Here is a 25,699-nt window from a genome sequence, read left to right on the forward strand (position 1 = left end):
CTTACACGCTTACGCCTTTCATCTCCAGACGGGTAGACAGAAGTCCAACTAGTGCATCCACTTTTCGCGTGTATTCCGTTCTATGTTTGCATTTTTAATATATTATAGGTTTTACATTCGCTTTTATTAACTTCTCACACGTACTAACATGTTTAATTTTAAAAGATATTGCTACATTACCCAACCAAGTTAACGTTCGTTTTATTTTCTGACCCACAATAAAGCAGTATAAACCGTGTGACAGCATAAAAATGTTAAGCCTCGGCTTAAGCTTTAGCCGGGCTTTTAAGCGCTGCACGGCTTAACGGATGAGTCGTCTTGCTGAAGGTGAGCAGCTCAAACCTTTGAGGCAATGAAAAATGTGGGTTGTTTAAGTATTCATGTGATGTTTAAGAGGTTTTATAAAGAGGTCAATATGCAATGTCGTCTTGCACCGTCTTACTGCACTTGAGAGCTAGGTGGAGTGATGATCTGCGAAAAGTCGCTGACAAGAACTGGATGTGACATGCCGAAGAAAGGGTAAAATGGTGTGTATTGGAGGAGGCCTATGTCCAGCAGTCAACGATATAGGCTGATGATGATGATGCTACACTTCAGTGATTGCAGGCGATTAAACTCTAAATAGGTTAACTTTAATAGAAATCAATTACGAGCATTTACCTGCTTTAATTTGCCTCGGTAGAGTGGATATTGAATCCAATCGTAAGTACAGAAAACTCATTTCAAATTATATCGAATCTCCAGTTCTGGAAGGGACTCAGAAACCCCAAACAGCGAAGCCGTATCAACAATATTTTTTTCTTCACTCAAAGTTCAGAGTTCAGTTTATTTTAGACAAGAAAAAGATTATTTCGATTGAAGTTAATATGTAGAATCGTTTTGAAATTTCGAATTTGTTCAGCCACTTTTGTGGCTGAATGTAACAATAATGTAAAATCTTTTTTTCAATGATTGTGGAGTAAAATAAATTGTTTTGATTTGGCGAGGGGCTATGGTGGTAGTGGGTAGAGTAGACGAGAAAAGATCTAGAGGCCGATCACCTACTCGCTGGTCTGACACCATCGCTAGTCTGACACCGTGGAAGCCAGTCACGGATGTTCTGCGACAGACCCACGACAGGATGGAGTGGAAGGAGCTCGTTAGCGCCACCGCCAAGGCTTACAAAAGCGGGCACGATCTTCAGTCATGAAGAAAACAACAAACAAGAAGAAGAGAAGATATTTTGGAATCACTTATCCTTTCAAGAACATAAGCAGGACTTCACCTTGAGAATTTAAAAATTGTTATTAAATGTAATATTTTTTGTAATCTTTAGGCTATAAGTTCTCATAACATGTTATAATATAATTTAACAATGTACGCATTACTTTAATGAATGCTGTGTACTTTTTTAAGTTGGTTATGCTTCAGAATATGACCACAGTTATACTACTCCTGTAAATTCAATATATAATCTGCTGGAGAGCTTAAAATAAATAAAATTGATGTAAAACATTAAGTAATAACTCAACCACAGCAACGTGGCGAATGAATTAACGAACGTAATGCTATAAAATTGGTCCCTACGCTGAATAACAATGTTCATCATTCTCACCTTTTATTTCATGAAGTCCTAGTATCGGTCCGCGACTGCGTCTGTAGTTTTTATTAAATTACCATCAAGTTTGATTAGGTAGTTACTTTTATCAATTTTGATTAGTTATCGTGTGGAAACCTGCATACCTGAGTTCTCTATAGAAATTTCGAGGGTGTGTGAAGTCTATCAATCCGCACTAGACCAGCGCGGTGGACTAAGGCCAAATCCCTTTCAGTAGTAGAGGAGGCCCGTGCCCAACAGTGGGACAGTATATAATACAGGGCTGATATTATTATAGTTACTTTTATCTACTGAATGAGATGAAAAAGTCGATCGTTTGGGAAGTGCCAGGTATTCTGAAGAGTGTTAGGTCTAATTATGCTCAATGTCTTGTAGTCTTTCCATGTAATAAAATTTTAACAGGCTGATGTCCGTAAATTATAGATATAAGTGTATTAGTTAGAGCATAAGAAGGCAAAATAAGTTTATAGATTTTTTGTCAATCTGTCTGTATGTTTGTACACGAATTACGCAAAAACAAATGCATGGAGTTGAATGCAGTTTTAACAGATTTATGGCTAGTAGTCTAAATTAAAATAAAGGCTCCGTTTGATTTCGAGAAATTATAAAACTGGACTTTTATCCCAGAATAACATATTCAACGCGGGCGGCGCCACGAGGAAAAGTTAGTCTCACAATGAGAACCGTCATGAAACGAAACCGCATACAGACAGACATATCACAATTTAGAACTTAAAAAATAAACTCATTAACCATGCCAGTCACGTAGTATACACACGAAAATAGTCAGCGAAAGCTCGCTCTAGCTGTTCAAAAGAGCTTTTGATTTTAAGTAACGAAAATTGCACGTTAATATTTTGAAAACGTTTTTAAGTGAATTTTATTTCGAAGGTTTTGTGTTTTTTGAAGCTGATGCTGTCAGTTCATTTAATAAAGATGAGTGAAGATGTTTACGTGGGTACGTAGGTTCGCTATTGTGAATAAAAAATAAGTATATAAAAAATATATCGAAAAATTTATTTATACAATTAGCACCACGTGACCAACTTATTCATGTGTCGACATGTTATAAGAAGTATCATAGTTATTAATGTTAATGTAACTGATTTAAATATTTGTGAAAATGTTGAGATGTTATAAAATATAAGTGAACTTAAATACAGCTGAACGGATTTGGATAAAATTTGGCGCACGTGTAGTCCATGTCCTGGATTAATACGCAGACTAGGGACTTTTATTCCAGTATTTAATCCCGTAGGAAATAATAAAATTTATAATCCCATTTTTTATTTATATAGCCCTGGAGTCTTTCACCAGGCGTTATACGAGTAGATCGGCAAAATAAAGTCCTGGCGTCTTCCAGATGACGTTTTAGATCGATACAGTCATGAAGGAACTTTTGTACCAAGAAAGGGTTTAAAGGCGAGAAGTGGCAAACATCAGGTAGTCTATAAGTGTTATTTTGGTAGGGATTTTTGTCCCTTTAAACAAAACAGTAAATGTACAAAACAGATTGGTAACCGATAGACCTTGCGGTAATATCTACCCAGTCAGATTCTAGCATAGACACCAAATATTTTTTTATAAACAATAATTTCAATTAGGGTATAGGTCTAAGGAATACAATCTAGTCTTAATGTAATTTAGTGCTTAAGTATTCTTTATAATGATTGTGTTCTGTGGTATGCCTTTTGTTGAAAAAAAAAATGTTGTAACGCATACATATACATAACATCACGCATTTATGCCCGAAGGGGTATGCAGAGGCGCAACTAGGGCACCCACTTTTCACCAAGTATGTTCTGTCCCATGATGTGATAGGGGGCGAGCCTATCGCCATATCGAGCTAGGCTCGCCCCCGAATAATAACCGGGCGATGTTGTAATAGTTATTCCAATATGACTTTCTTCAACTAAGGTATGGTATGCGGGCAATGTCGTAACTTGCTTTGAAGGATATTGAAGTATAATAGCTGGGTATAGGTGTAAATATCTAATATCTCGGGTTGAGGGAAACAGTGTGGTGAAGTTTCATGTTTCAGATAATTTCGGCGACAGCTCGTTTTCCTTTTTTTATTATACTTCATTGAACATCATAGGGGAAAGTACAAATCGCACTCTTCATAAAATAATGACCCATTCCAAAATTGCCAATTTGTGGGAATCGTAAAAACAACCAATTTTTGTGTGGGACCATTTAGTTTTTTCCCTTTTTTTCATGTTATAGGTTTAATTTTTTATCTATCTTTAATAAGCCCAATGTTATAATAATAATAATAATAATAATATCAGCCCTGTATTATATACTCGCCCACTGCTGAGCACGGGCCTCCTCTACTACTGAGAGGGATTAGGCCTTAGTCCACCACGCTGGCCTAGTGCGGATTGGTAGACTTCACACACCTTCGAAATTCCTATAGAGATTTTCTCAGATGTGCAGGTTTCCTCACGATGTTTTCCTTCACCGTTAAAGCGAACGATAAATTCACAAAGAATACACACATGATTTTAGAAAAGTCAGAGGTGTGTGCCCTTGGTATTTGAACCTGCGGACATTCGCCTCGGTAGTCCGTTCCACACCCAACTAGGCTATCGCCGCTTTTTCTAGGCTATTGCCGCTTTTTATGTTATAGCAAACAAAAATTAGTTTTCCAGCGGCTGCAACAAATTATCAATTTTGATATAGGTCGTTATTTTATTAAGAGTGCGAAATATAAAATAGAGCTAATGATAAAATAAACACAATAGTACAATTGGCGGTCTTATCGTATTCCGCGTTTTCTTCTAGACAACCTGAGAATGGAATGGACCAGATTTGGTATATAATAAATGGGTTTTTTATGTTTGTTTCGGCATTAAATAAAAAAAAAACATTTTCTCAGTATTTCTGTAGTACAACATACTCTTAAACCTTTCAATTATTAAAATTACCGTAATTGTAAGTCTTGAGATTCTATTTTCACGAGCTCTTCATTAACTAAAGATCAATTTGTTCTATAGTGCGTCTAGTCTTTCGTCCTTACATTTATTAGATTAAAGAGCCCTGTGGCCATCCGTAGACTGGGTTTGATTTTGCTACCAGACCGCAGATCGAATCCATTTGAAGATCGAATGGCAATAGAAATGTATAGGGTGCTCTCTTTGTGGACGCCAATGTCAATATAAAGTTATTTGAAGTCTTTAATTTGTTTATGGTTTAAATATAGAATTTTGTGTTTTTCATGTCTAAGATAGTAAAATTTCATGGGAAAATTTAATTGAGATTATTCTAATGAATGTATATAAAATAATCGGTTGCCACATGTATTCCTAATTATCAGGTCAAGGCTTGTTTTAAAAGATAATTTTAAAAAATCAAAGGGATAAGACGGGAAACATTGGCAAATTGGGCGATACATTTATATGAAAAAAAAAAAAAATTCGCACACGGTAATCCGAAATCATCCGATTAATTACAATAAACATTCTTGTAAGTTAGTTAGTTCTAGCTTGAATCATAGGATAATTTTGGATAGATGATGCTGTTGTCCAGATCTAAAAGATGAACGACAAGGTAAACAAAAAGAAGAATACGGATCAAAATAAAACGCTCGACAGTGTCAAAAAACATTCATTAAGAAAGAAGAGAACTAAAGAAAAATGCCGTCGTTATCAGAGGTCGATTCTATGTCATTGTCCGCAGCCAACAATATTTACCTAGTTCATTGCCGTATATTCTATAGACACGAACGTCCATATAAACTATTTGTTCAAAATCTGAACTAAAACGTTACTGTTATAATCTCTTTATTAACTTAAACAAAAAATAATTCAATAATATTTTTTATTCAAATCCAAGTTTACACTTAGACTCGAGTTCTTATAATATCATGAGCGCCACTCCATACACAACCATAAGCTGTCAATACTGACCATATGAATTTTCATATGGTCAGTATTGACAGCTTATGGTTGTCTGAATTGAACTGTCATCCATTCAAACTGATTTCAGTTTGAATGGATGACAGTTCAATTCAGTTTAACACAGTGAATGTTCGGAACGCCAAATCTAATATGTAGTACATATATATCGATAAGTTTATTAATTTAATCGAGAATTTAAAAAAAAGAACGTGCAATGAATAAAGGCCTATTTAATTCTCATATCCAAATGGAAATTCATATGATCGAATATAGAAAAATAGAGCCCCCTATAATCTCAACACCTGCACGAGCTGGTATTAATTCTGCAGAATAGAAATTGGATTCCTTTATTGAAGCAACGATTATACCGGTTTTCATTCGCGCGACTCCTAATTTATTCGAAGTATAATTGGGACGGGAACGGTGCCCGGCTGAATATATTGACATTTTTAACTTAAGCGTATTATTCTTTTCATTGGATATTCTTGATGACGTTGTTTTTTGGAATTTTAACTAGCCGGGTGAGGTTTGTTGCCGACTTTTGGAATTTGGGAGTAATTTTTCCAGGAATCGATTTCGTTGAATCAATTGCCAACTAATCGATAGTTGCTTAGTTTCCCAATTTAGTTGAAGCAATTGTCATTTTATAATGTATATATTTACAATATACACGCAACATGAATACGATTGCACGGTTATTGCGAAAATCTATGCTCTTCATATTCTCTTAGATTCAGCGTGAAATGATTGTGGGCTATATTTATAGTTTACTATTAGTCAGATACACGTTAACGATTATAAAATGTTGCTTCTTAAGCTAGATACGTCCCTATTATCGATATCGAGCTATCGACTTCACTAATGAGGTCAGCGGCCCGCGTGTCGCGTTACTCACAGCACAATAGCGTTGAGTGCTCGCAGCGTGAGCGTTACATGTTGCTGGTGTTGTGCGAATGTAGTGTAGAGTTTGTAATGTCTGGGTTTGGAATTTACCCAAACATATACTGCTACTGCCTACTACCTACTACTACTTGCTGCCGGAACTGAAGATATATTTGACAGAAAAAAAGAACAAAAAGGCGATATCATAAAATTATCTCTAAAAAGGTGATTTTTGGTTAAGGGTACATTAATTTATAACTTTGCTTTTCGAGTGTTCATTAGTCAATTCGTGCAACTGGATAGTTTTTAATATGTCTTATTGTCATTCATTAAATAATGGTTTCTGAGGCACATTTAACATTCATTTTCGAACGTCAACTTAACGTGTGGTCTACATAATACTTGTAAATTACTGCCTGTTGTATCCACAATTAATTCAGGAATAGTCAATACTTTAATTCGTTACAGCTTTATCATTTACATATAAACATAAATTCGGACTGCACCTTTATAATGTTTTACTTCTTCTACACACGCCATTCCTTATTTTTAATTGCTATGTTAAGCAAAACGCCTTAAAATAATAAATAATTGATGGAATATAGATTTGTGGTCCGTAACTACTGGGTAGTTATAAAATAACACCTTAGAATGTGAATGTTGTGCTGTGTTGTTAAGTACTTTATATTTGATATTTATGTAATTATTTTCTAGGGTTGAAGCGTCGACCTAGTAGTTTAGTAGTTTGCCTCTTCACTGAGTTCTATAAAAAATAACTTACGCCAGCAGCTATGTGCATTTGCGATACCTTCTTCTTTTATAGTAAAAAGTGTTTTGTTTGTCAACCTATAAGAGTGTTTTTTGCATGTTATACTATAAATTAGAAAAAAATGGGAGTTATTTAAAATGTCTATTTTTGAATTTTTACCGTAGCATTCGCGATGGTCTCATTTGACGTAAATTCTTATAGGTCAGTGCTTTTATCAGGTTATTTCTAAAAATAACCTGCCTTATCACAATATATCGTTGAATTTGGAATGTTTATTCTTTGTTTTTATATTCTTATCAGAGTGACTGGTGGTAGGTCTCTCATATGTGACAGTCCGCCTGGGTAGGTACCACCGCAATATCTATTTCGGCCGCCAAGTAGCAGTGTGTAGTCAATGTTGTGTTCCGGTTTGAAGGACATTGTAGCCAGTGTAACTACTGGACATAATGAGACTTAACATCTCATGTCTCAGGATGGCGAGCGCAATGAAATACCAAACAATACTTCGTAATTCAAGTTGTTGGATGGTGTTTCGACTGTTTATGGGTAGTCGTATCGTTTACCCTCAGGCGAATGGCAAGTTCGTCTCGTAATTCAAAACAATAAATAAAAAAATAAAAAAGTGACTATAGGGTTGAGATTTGCATTTTGTTCGACCTTATTATCACAACATGTGAGGTTTAAATAGCTCTTTACATTTTCTTAATCACCAAATCTATTATTTTCTATAACGCTGGCAGTTGCATCTAAGATCAGTTTGGAATTGTGAGTGTTTGCGAGCAGTGGTGATTACTGAACATTTCACCACCTTATTTCTTAATCCACGACGAGCTAGCCACTCGTCTGATAGTATGCCATAAGACTTATAATGAAAGAAGAAAGAAACATTTATTCGTACAATGTACACACTATCGTACAATACACAAACATTCATAACAAGGTTGGAAATTGAATAAATAATAGTGAATAAATAGAGTTGGTTATATATAAATACTGTAATAGCGGATGGGCGTTCTTTGCGTCTCAGAACAGAAGTATCTTCCGAACTTTGAATGTTGCATTGCGTTCATCAAGATCGTCGTTATGTGATTATATTATGTTAAGTTTCATAATGCCCAGTAATTACACTGATTTATTTATTAAAAGGTACAACTCACAAAACATACTTGATTAATACAAATTTTCAAACAAAAAGCTAAATGTTGTTTCAATTATTTAATTACCACTTGCTTCTTTACTGTTTTTTAAACAAAATATGGCCTTTAAAATATGCTTCGGTTGCGTTGTGTTGCGTGCAAGACATAGCTTGAAGGTTCCAGGTTCTATACTCGGGTAAAGTTATATTGGGTTCTTAGTGTCAGTCGAGTGTATGGATTTTTTGTTCAATATGGAAAAAGGCTCGCCCTATCACATCATGGAATGACAGCCACATGACGATTAATGAGTGACCTATTCGCTGGAGATAGAGACGTGATGACATTTATATTTTTTTAAATATGTCCTTGAATAAAAAAAGCGGCGATAGCCTAGTTGAGTGTGGAACGGACTGCCGAGACGTATGTCCGCAGGTTCAAATCCCAAGGGCACACACCTCTGACTTTTCTAAAAAATCATGTGTGTATTCTTTGTGAATTTATCGTTCGCTTAAACGATGAAAGAAAACATCGTGAGGAAACCTGCACATCTGAGAAGTTCTCTATAGGAATTTCGAAGGTGTGTGAAGTCTACCAATCCGCACTAGACCAGCGTGGTGGACTAAGGCCTAATCCCTTTCAGTAGTAGAGGAGGCCCGTGCTCAGCAGTGGGCAAGTATATAATACAGGGCTGATATTATATGTCCTTGAATATTTCTCAGGGAATTTATAATTTCGGCTACTTATATAACCTGACCGAGATCACATTAAAACTTCGTATCACAAAGCAGCTTATTGTGTATGTAGTCGTTTCGCAGTAATGACCCGACCGCAAATGGTTCCATTGTAATTATGAACCTTCGGGTACATATATATTAGACCTTTTATTCACTATTTTGAATCTGAGGATGGTTAGTAAACGTTGTTTACAGCGGTTTTCAATAAACGATCCCAATCTCAATCTTCAATCTGAATCCGAGAATGAACCAATCAAAATAACTCATTTGTAAGCATGTAAAAAATAATTATTCTTTTTAATAAATTTTTGAGTAACATTCTCAATAAAGGCCAGGGTAAAAGTATCAGGAACCGACGGAAATGCCTGAAAAGATTAATAAAGATGGAGGAAGCGCGAGAAGTATGTCAGAATCATGCAAAGTGGTAATCCGTAGTTTGCCTACCTCTATGGGATAGGGGCGTGATATGTATGTAATTTTTTGAAATTGATCGAAAAAAGCGATTTAGATCGTTTATTTAAGACCGAAGGAATTGTAGTTTGTACGTAGTTCAATGAGAAAACAGTTGTATATAAAAGTATATTGGAAAATTACACGTTTACTGTTACACATCATAAAGAAGGAAAAGAGAGCAGCGCTCTCCGTGGCAAAAATAAACATTATATTAGGGTGCGTTGAATTAATGCTAATAAAGATATGTAACATAATTCAATTTGCGTAAAAAATATAGCATAGAACCATGTAAGAGTGAGCTATATTACATCACTTGTACACATGCCGATAATCCTAAAGATCATTCATTTATTCTTATCAATGATGCAATGTTCATATCTCGTAGCCATGAACTTGATTTTGAATTTCGCTGTATTTACAGTGTTATTTAATATTAAATATTTTTGCATTCGTATATGAAGCTGAAATATTTTAAATTTATAAAAGCTTACGCTTCCATTCATTTGAAATACAGTAATTAAGTTAATTATAATAAATATTATTATGTTTAACGTAAATTTAAATCAGAATGTTTTTTCGAACGATATGATTTATTCAAATTTCGAATTCGCATTCTAGAACAAACAAGTAACATCCCTCACATAGGTAAGAAAACAATTTATATTATGATGTGATACGAATAAAACATCAGTTAGCCGAGATATATTAGACATATAGCCAGATTAATGGCGCTAAGATGAAGACGAAGTGCGAATAGTCCGAGAGCTCGTGACTGATATTTTTTTGTATCATTATTGTTATTAGCTAGTATAATGTGGAAATAAATTTAGATATCGGATTTTGTCACGGTTTTTTATATTACAATTTTCACACTACGTTTCAAAAACTACAGTCTTCTTGATCAAGAATGGCGTAAGTTCATATAATCGCAAACCAGAAATTTTGACAAAAATATCTTACAATCTGACGTAATACAAGGAATATGCTGAAAAACTATTCCACGTTGTTCATTGTCTCTGACTTTACCTCCGTCGTGCCAGGCCAATCATTTCAGACAAACCTAGCTATATCGAATGACTAAGTAATAATAAAAAACAAAAAGTATTTTGTGTGTTTTTTAGAAATAATAATAATTATTTTTGTAAATTGTTTTGATGTACCATAAGTGCAACTTTCTTCGCCTACATGATAAATAAAGTATTTAAAAAAAAATATTATCAAACCATTTAATATAGTTTTAGGTTTTCTACGCCAAAATACGGTACCAATAAATTCAAATGATTAATCCAACAATATGAAATTTAGTTTTAACTCCCGAACAGCCCAATCACCACCAAATTTAGCTTGCGCGTTGTATAATGAACATCCAGGAAAATTAAGAGTTCCCCGGGGATAAACATCAGCACCGCCACAAAGCTGCGAGTATTCTGTGTCGGCTTATAATGGGCGATGCATTCAAATATTATATTACAGAAACTAATTTTGTGTTTGAAATTGTTTAAATAATGTATTTTAAAATACACAAAATGCCGAGATACAAATTTTGTAGGTATAAATTACGAGAAATTTTCGCTCTTAAGAACAACTAGGAATAAATATATACAGATCATTCGTTTGATGCAAGCATCGAGCGCTGTTTTTCATTTCATAGCCGACATGTTGTCTTCAATTCAAGTCTTCTTAAGTTAATTTATAATAGTGATTTTTGTTATTATTATGCAATAGGTAATCCAATGCAGTTACTGAGAAGTTGCGCCTTCTAGCTTAGATAGGTACCGGTTTGTGGTGTAAGTTTATTGTAGTCCAAATAATGTCTACCATGAAATTTTGCATTACTGTTCACAAGACCAATGCCACTCTGTTTAAATAAATGTACAGGTTACTCCAATATGCGACTGGGATATGTCAAAATCGAGCCTATGTATATAACAATGAATCTCTATTTCCCTTGATCATCGCATCACGCGTGAACGGATGGAGCAATTTCGCAAATTCTTTTTCGTTGTGTTCATTATTGTCAGGAGAAGGTTCTTATGAACGAAAAAATTAAGGAAATTGAGAGCGGAACATTGGAAAATTGAAGAAAACTTAACAAAATTAATTTTATGTAACTGTCAGTTGTTTGAAATAACTGTCTGCGAAAAACTGCATGCGTGTATCCTAGAGCATTAAAATAATAAACACTATGTTTTTTAATAATATTTTTTTTTATTTCACCAATTCGAATTCAATATTCATAGTTAAGACAGGATAACGTCTATCGCGTCAGCTATAATATAACATGTAAAGCAGAGTCACTAGCTCCTGGACTATTATTTGCACAGTCGCGACACGCTTCACGTACACCAACCGATTTAGACGGGGAGCGATGAAAATTATTATGAAGCATTATTTTTTATACCTCATGATGGACGGGGTCTTAGTAGATGTTTACCTTGGAACGCTGTGACTGAGTGGTGTGTACGTTGACTTTTAGTGTGAGGGTGTGTGACTTTTGTAACCTTAAGTTGTATGTACACATACGTTTGGGATATAAGAATCAACGGTTTCCAGTTTAGATAGAATAATGTTTGCTGAGGACACTGAAAAAAAAGCGGCGATAGTCTAGTTGGTTGTGGAACGGACTACCGAGACGAATGACCGCAGGTTCAAATCCCAAGGGCTCACACCTCTGACTTTTCAAAAAATTATGTGTGTATTCTTTGTGAATTTATCGTTGGCTTTAACGGTGAAGGAAAACATCTTGAGGAAACCTGCACATCTGCGAAGCTCTCTATAGGAATTTAGAAGGTGTGTGAAGCCTACCAATCCGCACTAGGCTAGCGTGGTGGACTAAGACCTAATGCCTCTCAGTAGTAGAGGAGGCCCGTGCTCAGCAGTGGGCAAGTCACATTACAATAAAATTTTATCAAAATTTTGAAGGTTAAAAATTTACAAGACAATCAGCGCTCAATTTTAATATTAATTTAATTATCAAACTTCTTTCCTTATTGCGGCGATGAACCGTATTCCGTGGGATTAGCGATTTTTTTTGTTATAAATTATTTTGAAGACGATCCACGTATAAAGTAACTCGAGTAGAAAAGTTTCTCGTTTCTAAACATATCATATTCTTAAATTATTTTTACGCACGTATTAACTTTGAAATACTTTTAGAGAATTTACTCAAACATATATGTTTTTACTCACGAATTCTTACGGAACGGTATCATTCTGGTGTAAGTTGTTTATTGCTTTAAATGACGAAACGGAAGTTTCGAACATAATAAATATTAATAAAAACATATTTTAATTTTACACGCCCTAATGCCATTACTACTAATCTAAGATAATTTGCCGCAACAGCAACATCGCATTTTCAATCAGAAATACACTCACGCAGACGCCATATTCACATTAAACTACAAAATGACCAAAAAATCTGAAAAGTGAAACCGAGTTTTTTGATGCTTACATTTTTTATTTATGGATGATTTTTGGCAAAATGTTAGCAGATGTAATGACGAATTAGTGGTTTCATTTATTTAAGCAATGTCAAAATTACCCTATATATTCTAAACATAAAAGTACACTAGAAGAATCACATACAACCGCTTGAATTCAATGCGTTCTGTACATACAGCCTTCATTAATAACCTTCCCACATTTATGCCGGTAGCAGAACAAGAGCCAAGCTAAGTTAGTTTTCAAAACTTGTGTACAGACCACAAACTATGTAAATCAAGTTATGTAATACTAGCTTTCGCCTGCAGCCTCGCCCGTGTGAAAGTTTTTTTGGGATAAACAGTAGCCTATGGCACTCAGGAGTAATGGAGCTTACTGTTACTGAAAAAATATCAAAGTCGGTTCAGTAGTTTCTGAGATTGGTGCGTTTAAACTAACTCTTCAACTTTATATATTAATATAAATGTGTTATTTTCTGTAATACGTGCTAAGCTAAAACTACTTAGGTTGGTTCTTGACCTAGAAAGGGCGTTATATTAGTTATTATTTTCATTAAAAACTGACAGTGCATTCATGAAGGTCCAAGAAATGTTGGCTTTGAGTTCTCCGAGAAGATATGACAGTCAATGGCGTCACTTGGCAGGATGCAAAAGTCTGGGCGAAATGAAGGATCGCAAGAGGAAGGCGGTCCCTGGCATACATCAAATTAACGCCAAGCAGAAGAAGACGTAGTCTATGGAGGCCTAAACCCACTAATTAGTAATGAAGGCCGTGGCCAGGAATGAGACGGTATTGTTAGGATAAAAATATTTTTGTGAGAGTATTTGTGACACTTTTTCCTATAAAAACATTGAGAGTACTGGTCGTTTGATTTGTGAAAGTATATCTGTAGTCACAGATACTTCATTTTCTTTTATTAAAATAGTTTAAGTACCTAATATTGTAAAAATAGCGCCCGTAGTATATAGAAGTAATAATGACCATAATTTACTTAACGTTGTATGGTATAATGATTTCTTATGTTCACGCGAATGTTAGACATTAAGGTTATAGCTTAAGGTCCATTTTTTATTTAAAATTTCGTCGTATTAAATTTTAAAGGCCGAAATATCCACGCATATTAATTATTTTTACGTTTTTATTTCAACTGCGAGAACTAATCACTAACTAGACGTGAATTTAAATTCTTTACTTGTCAATACTTGTTTAGTTACCCAGATTAAAGGTGAAACAAAATGTATGAAAAATGGACCTTAAGCTATAATCTTAAAATTAAATTATTTTTCGGATTATATCGCGGTTTTCTCCCAAAAAGAAAAAGTAAAATATTAAAACCGTGATAAAATTTGAAAAATAGTTTAATTTTAATGTCGTATGGTATAAGTAACCCCTCTTGTTTTTACATCAACAAACTCCCTAGCAAGTGTGTGTTATTTTTTCGCTGCACTCCCGCGAATCTTCTGTCAAAGTTTCTTAAAAGAGGCTTTAATTAATTTTGTTGCGTGCACGACTTTCTGACTTACATCTTTGCTCAAATTAATTATAACCTTACAGTTTTGCGTTATATTTTTATTAGTCTCTAAAGGAACGTTTTTAAGGGTAAAAGAAATATTAAACTTGCAAGGTATTGCTCGCGGCTTCGCCTGAGAGTTCCGTTCCAGTTTCCGTCAGAGGTTTTGTAAATCTTTTTTAACGAGTGCGAATGCCAAGTAAAGAATTTTTGGGTTAAAATGGCTGTGACAGTGTGGTTTTATTTAGAGGATACAACAGTACCTTCACGATGTTGCTTGGTAGCAAAAATAAACACAGCGTTGATAAGTAATTTTGAAAATATAAATCATATTTATCTGTATACATCCCAACGATAAAAAGTAATAATTCACGCAAACATAGCCCCGGAAAGCTTGATAAATGAACAGCAAAGATAATTTCCCAAACAATGTCTTAAATGAAGTAGCTAATAATTTTAATAGCCACACTTAATTTCCCGCGTAAACGTAAGCCCAGAGTGCGTTCATTTTGTTCTTTACAAATATTCGTTTATTTCTGTTTCGGCCGGACGTACCTTCTGGATGATCCGCAATCAGCGAAACAATTAAAACTCGCCCGAAATGGCTGGACCTTATTTATTTTTCACCCTTTTTACCTGATCCCCAGCTAATAAATCCGCGGAAACGGATGGACCGAGTTATGGGATTTGTGGGTCTTAAATTATGATATTGAAATTATTTTTTGTACTAAATTTTTCTCATGGCTCTGTTCGAGTGATATAGTGGCGGTAGGATGAAGGATATACTTGTACTGTCCATTTGGAAGTGACGGGCTGGTGGTAGGATATATTTTATTACATAGTGGCCCACGCAAGTATGTTGCGTTTGCGGGGTAATCATTTCTCGTCAGTCGATCTTCTATCCCGACATTGAACCCCACTCCAATAACCATCAGATACAGTGAGGTCACTTTGTCATGCACCTATATAAAAAAAGGCCGCCAATGCTGTTCTCCAGAGACTACTGATATGATACATGATTATCTCTGCACCACCCTAAGGTTCGCTGGTAGAGAATGCCTATGGCATTAAGCCCGCCTGTATACATTTGTATATTGAGTGCAATAAATAAATAAATAATAAATAGGTTATGTCGCCTATCGCCATATTGACTATACTTATTAAGTATCTAAGAGCCGGATTAATAAATCAATCTCACCTTTGAGTAAAATCTCAAGTAGACGTTTAATGTATTGAACAATTTAATAAACCATGTATAAGCTGTCATTTAAGAGCTTGTGCTCTGTTGAATCGGCGCTGTTACGAAAACAAAACTCAACTGTCAAAATCCGTAACATATTGTAACTTCAAATGTCATTTGAGCTAATGTTAATGTATTAAAACAATACTCTGCTGTCAAAATCATATATTGTGACTTAAAATGTTTCTTGAACTGATTTTAATATGGGGTTATTAAATAGGGACTATCTTAAGTTGCCGATTTTAATTTTAAGAACTTAGGGTGAAGCTGATTTGCCTTTAATAATACGAAGGAGCTAAAATTCCATTCTCGATAAACTAAAGTATGTAATATATTTGCGAAATTTTTTCATTATTGTTTTAGCCCGATAATGCTGTTTATATATTTACGAAGCTAGCTATGAAAATAAAAATATTTCAAACCACAAAACTCGCTTTTAGTTTATATAATATACCACACATGAAAGGAAGGAACCACCGACAAAGCAATATTAATATTTTATTGTACTTTTGGTACGAAATTGCATATCACCCTTTTGTTTTTTCTTTACTCATTTATTAATACAAGGATAATGCCAAATTCGTATATAATAAAAAACTTTTTGGTTTATGAAAAAGTTACTAGATTTCGTGTAGGCGTCAGGATGAGAATCGGGAAGTCCTTAGATCTATAAGGTTCTATGCACCTATTCTTTAGTATGTATTTCTCAGATGTGTTTTATTGAATTGAAAAATGTATATATTTATTATTACCAGAAGAATGTACGATTAACATCCTAACTTTTATACCGACCAAACAAATATTGCGATATACAGATCCAGATCTAGAGGGGGACAAGCCGGAGCCCACGCTCCGGGCGGCGAATTTAAAGGGGGCAAATTCAAACTTGGCAGACGAACACATCCGATCATTACCGCAACTTTAACTACTGAAACGTACATTAAACACATACAATTATATTATAATTTTTAAATCATGATGATGATGACAAAGGTAAAAATATAGGTGGGGCGACATTTTCCAGATTTTGCCACGCCTCGAAAAATTCAAAATCCGGGGCGCGCGATATACCATCATTATTGTATGAACATTATGTGTGAAAGAAGCGCATATTTATCACAGTTGCCTCCCATTCTCTCTGTTATAGTGGAACAAGATTTATGTAGGGACAGCATCTCCGCTTACGCTCTCGTGACGATGTAATGTGAATATTGTTCATTATTTGTTGTATGCTACTAGCTTTTGCCCGCGGCTCTGCTCATGCAAAAAATCTTTCTCGTTGTTCAGAGAAAATGAAGCTTCAAATTAGTGTAATTTTCGAAATGATTTCCAAAGGTATTACATTGCCTTTGTTATTAAACATTATACTTAGCAGTGGCGAAGCGTCCATACAAGCCGATTCCTACCTGGTTACCTTTTGTAAATTAATTAAAAATAATAAAAGAAAAACACAACCATATAACTAGAATATAAATAATATATTCAAACAAGTCATCTTATATTTAATAAATTAAATCAATACTTCAATGATATTTGTCGTTCATATCAATTCGTTAAATCGTAACTCGCGCGCAGTGCTCGCGCCTTATAGTGTTCGAAGAGAACCCGGCCGCGCATAGCTTCCCTCGCTATATTTTTGTCTCTTTCACACGCAGCGCGGTGTCTTTGTCTAATCTTTTGGAAGTGACGTAAAAATACATGCGTGTTTGTGTACTTCAGGGTAACCCGAGAATTTGCGGCTTCATGTTGAGCTATTGGCGCGAAATATTTTTAATAATTTAGAATGTATAATTAGTGTTTGTGCGTTATTAATTCTTGTTGGACTCTTTTAGGTACCTATGTTCAAAATATATGATTATTTTGTAAATTTAGAGACTTTTAATATTAGAAGGAAATTACTTAGGATTAAGATATATTACTGAATTTAATTTATTGTAAACAGCGTATTATGTTAACTGTAGAAAAAAATATTTCGTCGGGTTCCCTTTTGAAAATTTTCACCCTTCGCCACTGATACTTAGACATCATTGAAGTTGGTTGATGTTCTAATTTGAACATAGAGTAATTTTACCGTGTCAAAAATCTTCATAATACTTAGGTATTTATTACACAATTAGCTAGATCTCCGCAATAAGCACTAAAAGAATGGCCCATTAAAAATTTATTGGCGCCTTTACCGTACTTTTAATTAGTTTACGACCAGCGAAGGTGCGCTGGTATTTCCAGCACTCGTTAAGAATAAATTACCTACTTTATATAACGTTTATTTTCCAAAACATGCTAATGGTTTCACTAGGTTTTAATAAAGTGACCTTGTTGCAAGAAACTGTCTAAGGAGAAAGCGTATATGGTAAGTCAAAATTAGATATCGCGTGATCTATGCAGTGTAGTGACGTGCAGCTAGGAAGAAGTCATCATTTCATGTATGTGTTTTCAGCATTATTTAACCAAAGAATATACCTGTGTTCAATTATATATCCATAATTCATAGAATACGAATCTATTAAATACGTATTCGCAATGGTTATAAGTGTATTCATAGCCCAAATAGGAGAACTGGGATTAACTACGATGAAATTAAACCGGAAGGCTTAAATTTCAGCTTGTACCGTTATAATTACTTAACGTAGACTGTTCTTGATAGATTGGTATATCAAGTCTCCAAGGTCTAGGCTGTTGTTGCTCGATTGGTAGATCATGTCTTGCAAGGTCATCATATTTTGATAGTAAGCCTCTTTCTATGGAAGTCATAATATCCTGCTTTGTGTTGATATGTTGTGAGAGGATTATTTCCACATTGAGCACGAATCATTTTAGTCACTACGAAAGTGGAATGGGCCCACCAAATTGGACGAATTGAAGACATTAAAATTTAGTTGTTTGAATTGAAACCTAATAAAATTTAAATTGAATTGATACCATTATGAATCTATGAACCCTCAAATGTTTTAATGAAAAATGTAAAGATGTCATTCTCTAACGAAATAAAAATAAAAAATGTGTTGGGTACGCACACACAAACGTTTTTAAAATTGATGTCATGTGGAAAGTTGACCTATTTAAACCAGTGCGAACACAAAGACATCTAGCATTTGTAATTTACGCAATTATTTAGTGTTATGCCTTTTCATTTATGCCAATTAGGTCGATTTTTATTGTTCAGATTGGTCATTCTAATGATGTACAGTCTTATTTATAAAAAAATCGATAAGCTATACTTAGTTACGCCTTGACTAGTCTGCACTTTAATCACCGGCGATGTTTAATTTAGACAGCTATTTAAGCTATGCTTAACCAACTTTAATAGCTAAAACAAGTTTATAAGTAAAATTTTTGGTAAACGGTGGCAAAGCAATTGATTAAAACATAAGGCGACTTTATAAGTAAGAATGGCAATATCTACCTTTGTTATAGTATATGATATAATTACACAAATACACAAAACATACATTCTCATGATTGCCCGAAAGATTCTTATCTGTTTTAAAACAAGGTGCGTTCGTAAACCCCATCACAGTAATAGTTGCGGATAGGGTTATGCCGATGCGGGAACTTCAAAATTACTTTACAAAACTCGGTTAAGACTACGCAGTAAACGGATTTGTTTCTGGACGTTATTTAATTCTCTTGGAAAGTTTTAATGAGACGAGCCCGGAGGGAAGTTTCGGAACGGGCCCTATCGTACACACCTTGGAGATGGGCCGCTTTTTAAACTCTTGAGTTTTTGTTCTACGACATTTTTTGTGTTCTGTCGGGTTAATTAAGTCGATTGTTATCTGTATTTTGGGTTTTGTTCAGGCTGTTCGGAAGTTTTCGATGATTGGTTTAGATATTTTTTATTTATTTATTTATAAAGATACACTAAACTGATTACTGACAATAATAATGGCTAGTCAGAATCCAAATAGAAGTGTATACAATTTATTCAAATTAGGTGACTCGTACATGTTATTTAGTTACTAAGTAATAATAATAAATATAAAATATATTGTCTAAGGTAAGGCACACGATGTGGGAGTTGTACCTGATTTTATTGGTGCTAACTGATTATTTCTTAAACCTTTAATATCCTTTGTTAATTCATAGTTAGGAAAAATAATTTTGTTTCGTGACTGTTTTGGGTGAATTTAAACATATTGCAGAAGGAATAATTCGAATCGCATCCTTCCTAAAGTAAACCACGTGGTTTTTTCCTTCTGAAATATGTTTATAAACGCCCCGAATACAGTAACGGAGCCATGTTCGTTTTCTCCTTATTAATTGCCCAAGGACAGCCCTATCGCCATATCGGGTAAATATTCCAATTCCGGGAAAAAGTTAGATATCTTCCTTTACAAAATACACAAGTTTTATATGGAAATCGAATACTGAACCAAACTGTTAAGTGTAAGTACGCGAAGTACCTTGAATGTTTAATATGTTACTTCTACGAAATTTAAAAGAGTTTTGCAAATAACTATACATTTTAGTACGAGGGATCTAATTCTCGTAATTGATCCATTTATTACCTACATTTCCTGGTTACCTGGTACACCACTTTTAGTTATACACAAAAAAATAAATTGTAAATCCAAGTGGAGCTATTTCGCAGTTATTGAACAGTTATTCGCCCGTTAAACGTGTTTAGGTAATACTGGCTCCAATTGAAAGCAATTGGTAATAAGTGCTTGTTTTATTGGAAGAAGTTGTATTAAAAATAGCCTTTGAAGACAATTATGGCTGCTTGAAAGTTTATGTCTGAAATAAAATTTATCCGGAATAAAACATAGCCAATGTAGTACATCTTTCTACATACTTTTGTATATTATGAGGTGAAATATATAAGATAAAACTTGACTCAGGAAAGTTATAGTTAATCAGGAAAGTAACAGAGAAGAAGTGCTGAAAAATGAAAATATATGTATGTGTTTCCAATATATATTAAACTAGCTTCTGCTCGCCGCTTCGTCCGCGTGAAGGAGTTTTCCGGGGTAATTTTTTTTCCGTCTTATTTAATATGTATCGTTCTTACTTGATATGTATCGTTATATTATGACCAAATTACACAGTCATAATAAATCGTAGCCTATGTGTTATTCTGATGTGTAACCAATATTACCGTATAGTTTCATCCAAATCCGTTCTGTAGTTGTTTTGTGAAAGAAGAACAAATATACATACATACATACGTATACTTATATCCATACATCATTCCTCGAAAACTTTCGCACTATGATATTAGTAGGATTCGACTCTCGAACTTCGACCATTGGATGACCACTTGCTCTAATAAAAGAATAATCTAAAAAGATCTCTTGTCAAAAAACTAAAACCGTAAAAAACATTGATAAATAGTACCTCAAACCATTTAAGAATGTAAGCAACGCTGAAACAGAAAATAAAGGTATCGAAACGGCTGCATTGGAATCGATGTTATCCATTCATGAATTGCTAAACCAACTATGTGGTACTAATGGAGGTGGATACTCGGCGATCCAGATCCCGCGGGATGGGATGTTTTTCGCTGAATGTTTTGCGGTACTCGTGATTTGGCTTTTTGTTTGGCTAGTTATGTTTGATGGGTGGTTAACGTGGTCGAGTGTTTGTTCAGAGGAAATAGTTAGATTTCACACTAGATAGAAAAGAAACGATGGTATATATTATTTGTAATCAAACTTTGTTGGTGATAAGATATATTCTATATTCGCCTAGATAGCGACCACTGTATAAGGTGTTAAGACCTGACCTGTAGTTCATGTAAGTGTGTCGCGTTCCGGGATCAGCCCGTTAAAATCCAGTTCCAATTCGCGGCATAATTGACAACATTTCAAAATGTAAACATGCCTAAAACAAAAATACCGTTTCTTAATTTTTCCACTCTGAGTTCGATTATGAATTTTTAATATTTTTTTAATACTTAATTTCGAAGAAAAAAATTAAAAACCGAAAAATGCTTGATGACGTCACATATACAGTTGAATGAAATAGTTCCTCGGTCCACCTTACTATTTATTTTAAAAAACTAAGACACCGTCATTTGTCAACGTCAAATGTCAATATTACAATAGATACGTCACAACTGTTACTTTCAAAGAGAGAGAGAGAAATAAAAAAACTGTCACTTCACTTCTTTTTTACTGCAAAGCAAAGGTCATTGCGTTTTGAGCCGTATATTTGACGTCATTTGGTGCTTACGTCGTTTTAGAATAAAATAAAATTCAAAGTGAAAACCATGAATGAAAATATCTGAATTTCGAGAAAAGAAAAAATATGGGTCTCATAATTTTAGATCTAGTTTCATAAAATATAAACATTTAGGTATGTTGAAAAAATGAAATGTTGTCAATTGTATTTACTGCCGGGAGGTAATCATGTTGCATTAGTCGACATTCTATTGGACCCCATTCTTTTTACCAACACGTACAATAGGGTCTCTTTACCGTGCTCGTGTCAAAAAAAGAGGATAGGGGTCGAACCATGCAACTAACCGGAGCCTTGCGTGCTACCTTGTCAACCAACGAAGTATTTTACCTATGAGTTCCGCCAGTTTTTGTAATACCAAGTTTTGGGTAGTACTTCTGCCATTTCGTTTCGGTCATTGACAGATACAACAAAACAATTAGTCATTCTTAGTAATTATATGGAAAGAAAATTTTCACAGTTCATTAATATCATTTCGCGTCGTGTATTTGCAATTGTAGATAGCGTCGCGTGTTATTATAGTACAAAATCTCGCAATGATTTCAGTAAATGTTTACAATATCTGCTTCTTTGAATCTATTTAGGTGCTTAGTGACTTTGTCGTGTAATTGACAGGGCACTTCAAGTACATTTGCGGTGGATATTTTTTGTCCTACATACACTGCTCGCATTGGGCCACTGACGCCTTATAACTTTGTAAAAAATTCATTGAACTTTGACTTCGATTGGAATACACGCGTACAAACTTTGCACGTTTTTGTTGGTCTATTTTGTTTTGCTCGTAGCTCTCCCCGCATGATGTACTTTTTTCCAATGTCCTTCTTTTATTCGTTAGGTTAATGATTATTGACGTTTCATATACTATAATGCAATATTTAACAGCGAATCTGTATATTTGCATGGATATCAGTAGTCTATCCACCTTGCAGGTGACAGTCTATCATTGCGCTTGCCTGTACCTGGTCTCCATTATATTAAATTTCTGCTTCATGGGCTGTCAGTTCTGTGAAATCACTGGATGTAACTCCTTACATCTTTGGAGCGACCTTTGTTCAGGAGTAGACATCTTTAGCCTGATTATAATGATAATGACGATACGCATACCCCCGGAACAGCAAATAGATGGTATCTAGGTGGCATTATGATCCGAAACGTCAGTGTTAGCAACTAATTTTTATCTTAAATTTCATACTATCATAAGAGATTAAAATTTCATTTCTCTAAAATCGCCTTGCATACAAACAACAACAAATAACATCAACTTAGCGGATTCTTAACTTCTTATTTTCACAAAACAATTATAAAGTTGAGAGATACGGTTGTTTTCCAAGTGAAATTGTTCTTTAAAATGACAAATGTCTGTTGTGACACATAAATCCGGTTGGGTATCATATTGTGGGGGAAATCGCTAGTTCTTACTCGGACTGGAGAACTTGACTACAAGTAGGAGCCGTTTTAAAAATATTGCATTTCAATTTCTTGTTTTTATTATTATTATTATGTATGCGCGGCAAAGTGACCCCTCTAAATCTGCATCTGATGGTGAGTGGCGTGGAGTCCAATAGAATGTCATCTGACGAGAAATGATTATCTTCCCACAGTCGCCATAATTAAGCCGGCCTGTTGGGTCCGTATATACAGAGGCTGATCCAGGAACGCGACACACTTATGTGGGCCACTATGGCGGGTTATAATACCTTGTGTACGGTGGTCGTTATTCGGGCGGATATAAAAGGTATCCTATCACCAGCGAAAGTCTCAACCTTTCTAGAAGTAATTTCTTCTACCATCTTCTTGTGGGTTATAGTAGTTAAAAAAATATTCCCATTTAATTTGCCATTCCTTAAATGTCTATAATATACTAAAGACTACTGGCTGTGTATGTGTGTATTATGTGTGTATCCTGGCTGTCATTAGTGTAAGTGATCTGCCTCACGATATTTTCCTCCACCGTTAAAGCAAGCGAAAATTCATAAAGAATACACACATAATTTTAGAAAAGTCAGAGATGTGTGCCCTTGGGTTTTGAACTTGCAGACATTCGTCTCGGCAGTCCGTTCCACACTCAACTAGACTGTCACCACTTCAATTGTGCAATTCATCGACTAATAAATAGATTTCCGTACAAAAAAAAATACTTTATGATATATTATGTTTCTCACTACACAATATTAATTAACTTATTATTTTTCAGTCAAAAGTTTTTAAAGTAACGCTTGAACGCATATGTTTTGAGGGTAATATACAGTTAAAACTTATTAAACTTGTGTTGTAAATGTGTTCGTTTGCTTTTAAATGTTGTTTTAATAGTTTTGGCATGAGAAATAAACTAGAAAGTAACTCGTACGGTGTCAGTAAACATAAAGTCTCAATTAGACTGAGCAAATATCGATAGCAATATGTCTTGTTTAATTTTTGTCTAGTATTTTATATCTGCCTGGATATTAATCACCTTACACAAGGTGGTAAAACCCGCCATAGTGGCTCACGTATGGTAGGTTCCGGGATCCGCCTGTGTATATTCGGTTCAAACAGGGCCCTTATTCTGTATGATAGTGTAAACGCGTAACGCGGCCGTGTCATGTTATCTTTGAGAAATGTGCGTGGAATGGTATTCTGTAAGCCAAATTTCTATAGTCCTAAACATGATGTGTTGTGTTATGTCCTTGTTACGCACTGTTAAAATAACGTGCGGGATAGAGAATAAGGCCCCAGGCCGGCCTAATTGCTTCGACTGCCAAGGTGTAATCATCTCTCGTGAGTCGACATTCTATTGGACTCCGCACCACTTATCATTAGGTGCTGTGGGGTCACTTTGTCTTGCTCATATAAAAAAGTATATCCGTCGAAAGATCTATACGTCAACGTAGGTGAAAATTGGCTTGCAAATACACACGTTTAACCGAAGTAGCCCAACAATAATAGATCAGTCTAATCGCCATTTTCAATAAATGACCCCAACGTTTTTTTCGATCTATCTCAAAAATGGACCAATCAGAACAAAGTTCATTTGACATGACATAAATTAGTTATTTTGATTGGTTCATTCGGATTGGGATTGTTGAAGATTGAGATCGTTATTAAAGCGGCTGTATTATTTACCGTAGTTTATTTTGCGTATTTATACCGTAGCTTTGTTAATTTTAGAATTCTGAAAATATTTCATATAATAATAAATAATAATATCAGTTTTGTATTATACTGTCCCACTTTATTTCATATATCCATAAAATTCTGAATAATCAAAACAAAGGCATCTGGGGCAGTTAATATTTATAACGAACCGAATATTATCGGTATTTTGAATTTTTACGGTGAATTTCGGAATCAGAATAACTTTACGATCGTTAACTCATGTAGTTCCGCCCCTGGTTCTAGTGGGTACGGTCCAAATACCCGCCCGTGTGTTTCCACCTAATAACTTAACCCTCTCAGAGCCTCGTCCTCCACAATGATTTATGTATGAAACGCTCTGTTTACCGTACCACGTGACAAATTTGTTCTAGATCAAAATGTACCCGGTGTGCCTTTGGAAAATATAATTAATTAAGTCTGTCATGAAATAATTGTGCAGGTGTGGTATAGTGAATCATAGGGGTAAGTGAGTTTGAATGAAGAGAGCGGTTTTTATTAATGATAAGACGAGCAAGTAGCTCGTCTGATGGTAACGCTGTCTATAAATAAGTACTAACTGGAACCTTGTATCATAAAGCTTTTCACTGTTTTCGCGATAATGTATTATGACGTCATGTCAGTGTCAAGATAGGAAATTGGTTACAATATATAGTTCTAAACTAATATGTCATACTGAATATGTTTGTTTGTTTGAACGCGGTAATCTCAAGAATTACT

The sequence above is a fragment of the Manduca sexta genome, chromosome 28 (assembly GCF_014839805.1).
Source record: "Manduca sexta isolate Smith_Timp_Sample1 chromosome 28, JHU_Msex_v1.0, whole genome shotgun sequence".
Classification (NCBI taxonomy): Eukaryota; Metazoa; Arthropoda; class Insecta; order Lepidoptera; family Sphingidae; genus Manduca; species Manduca sexta.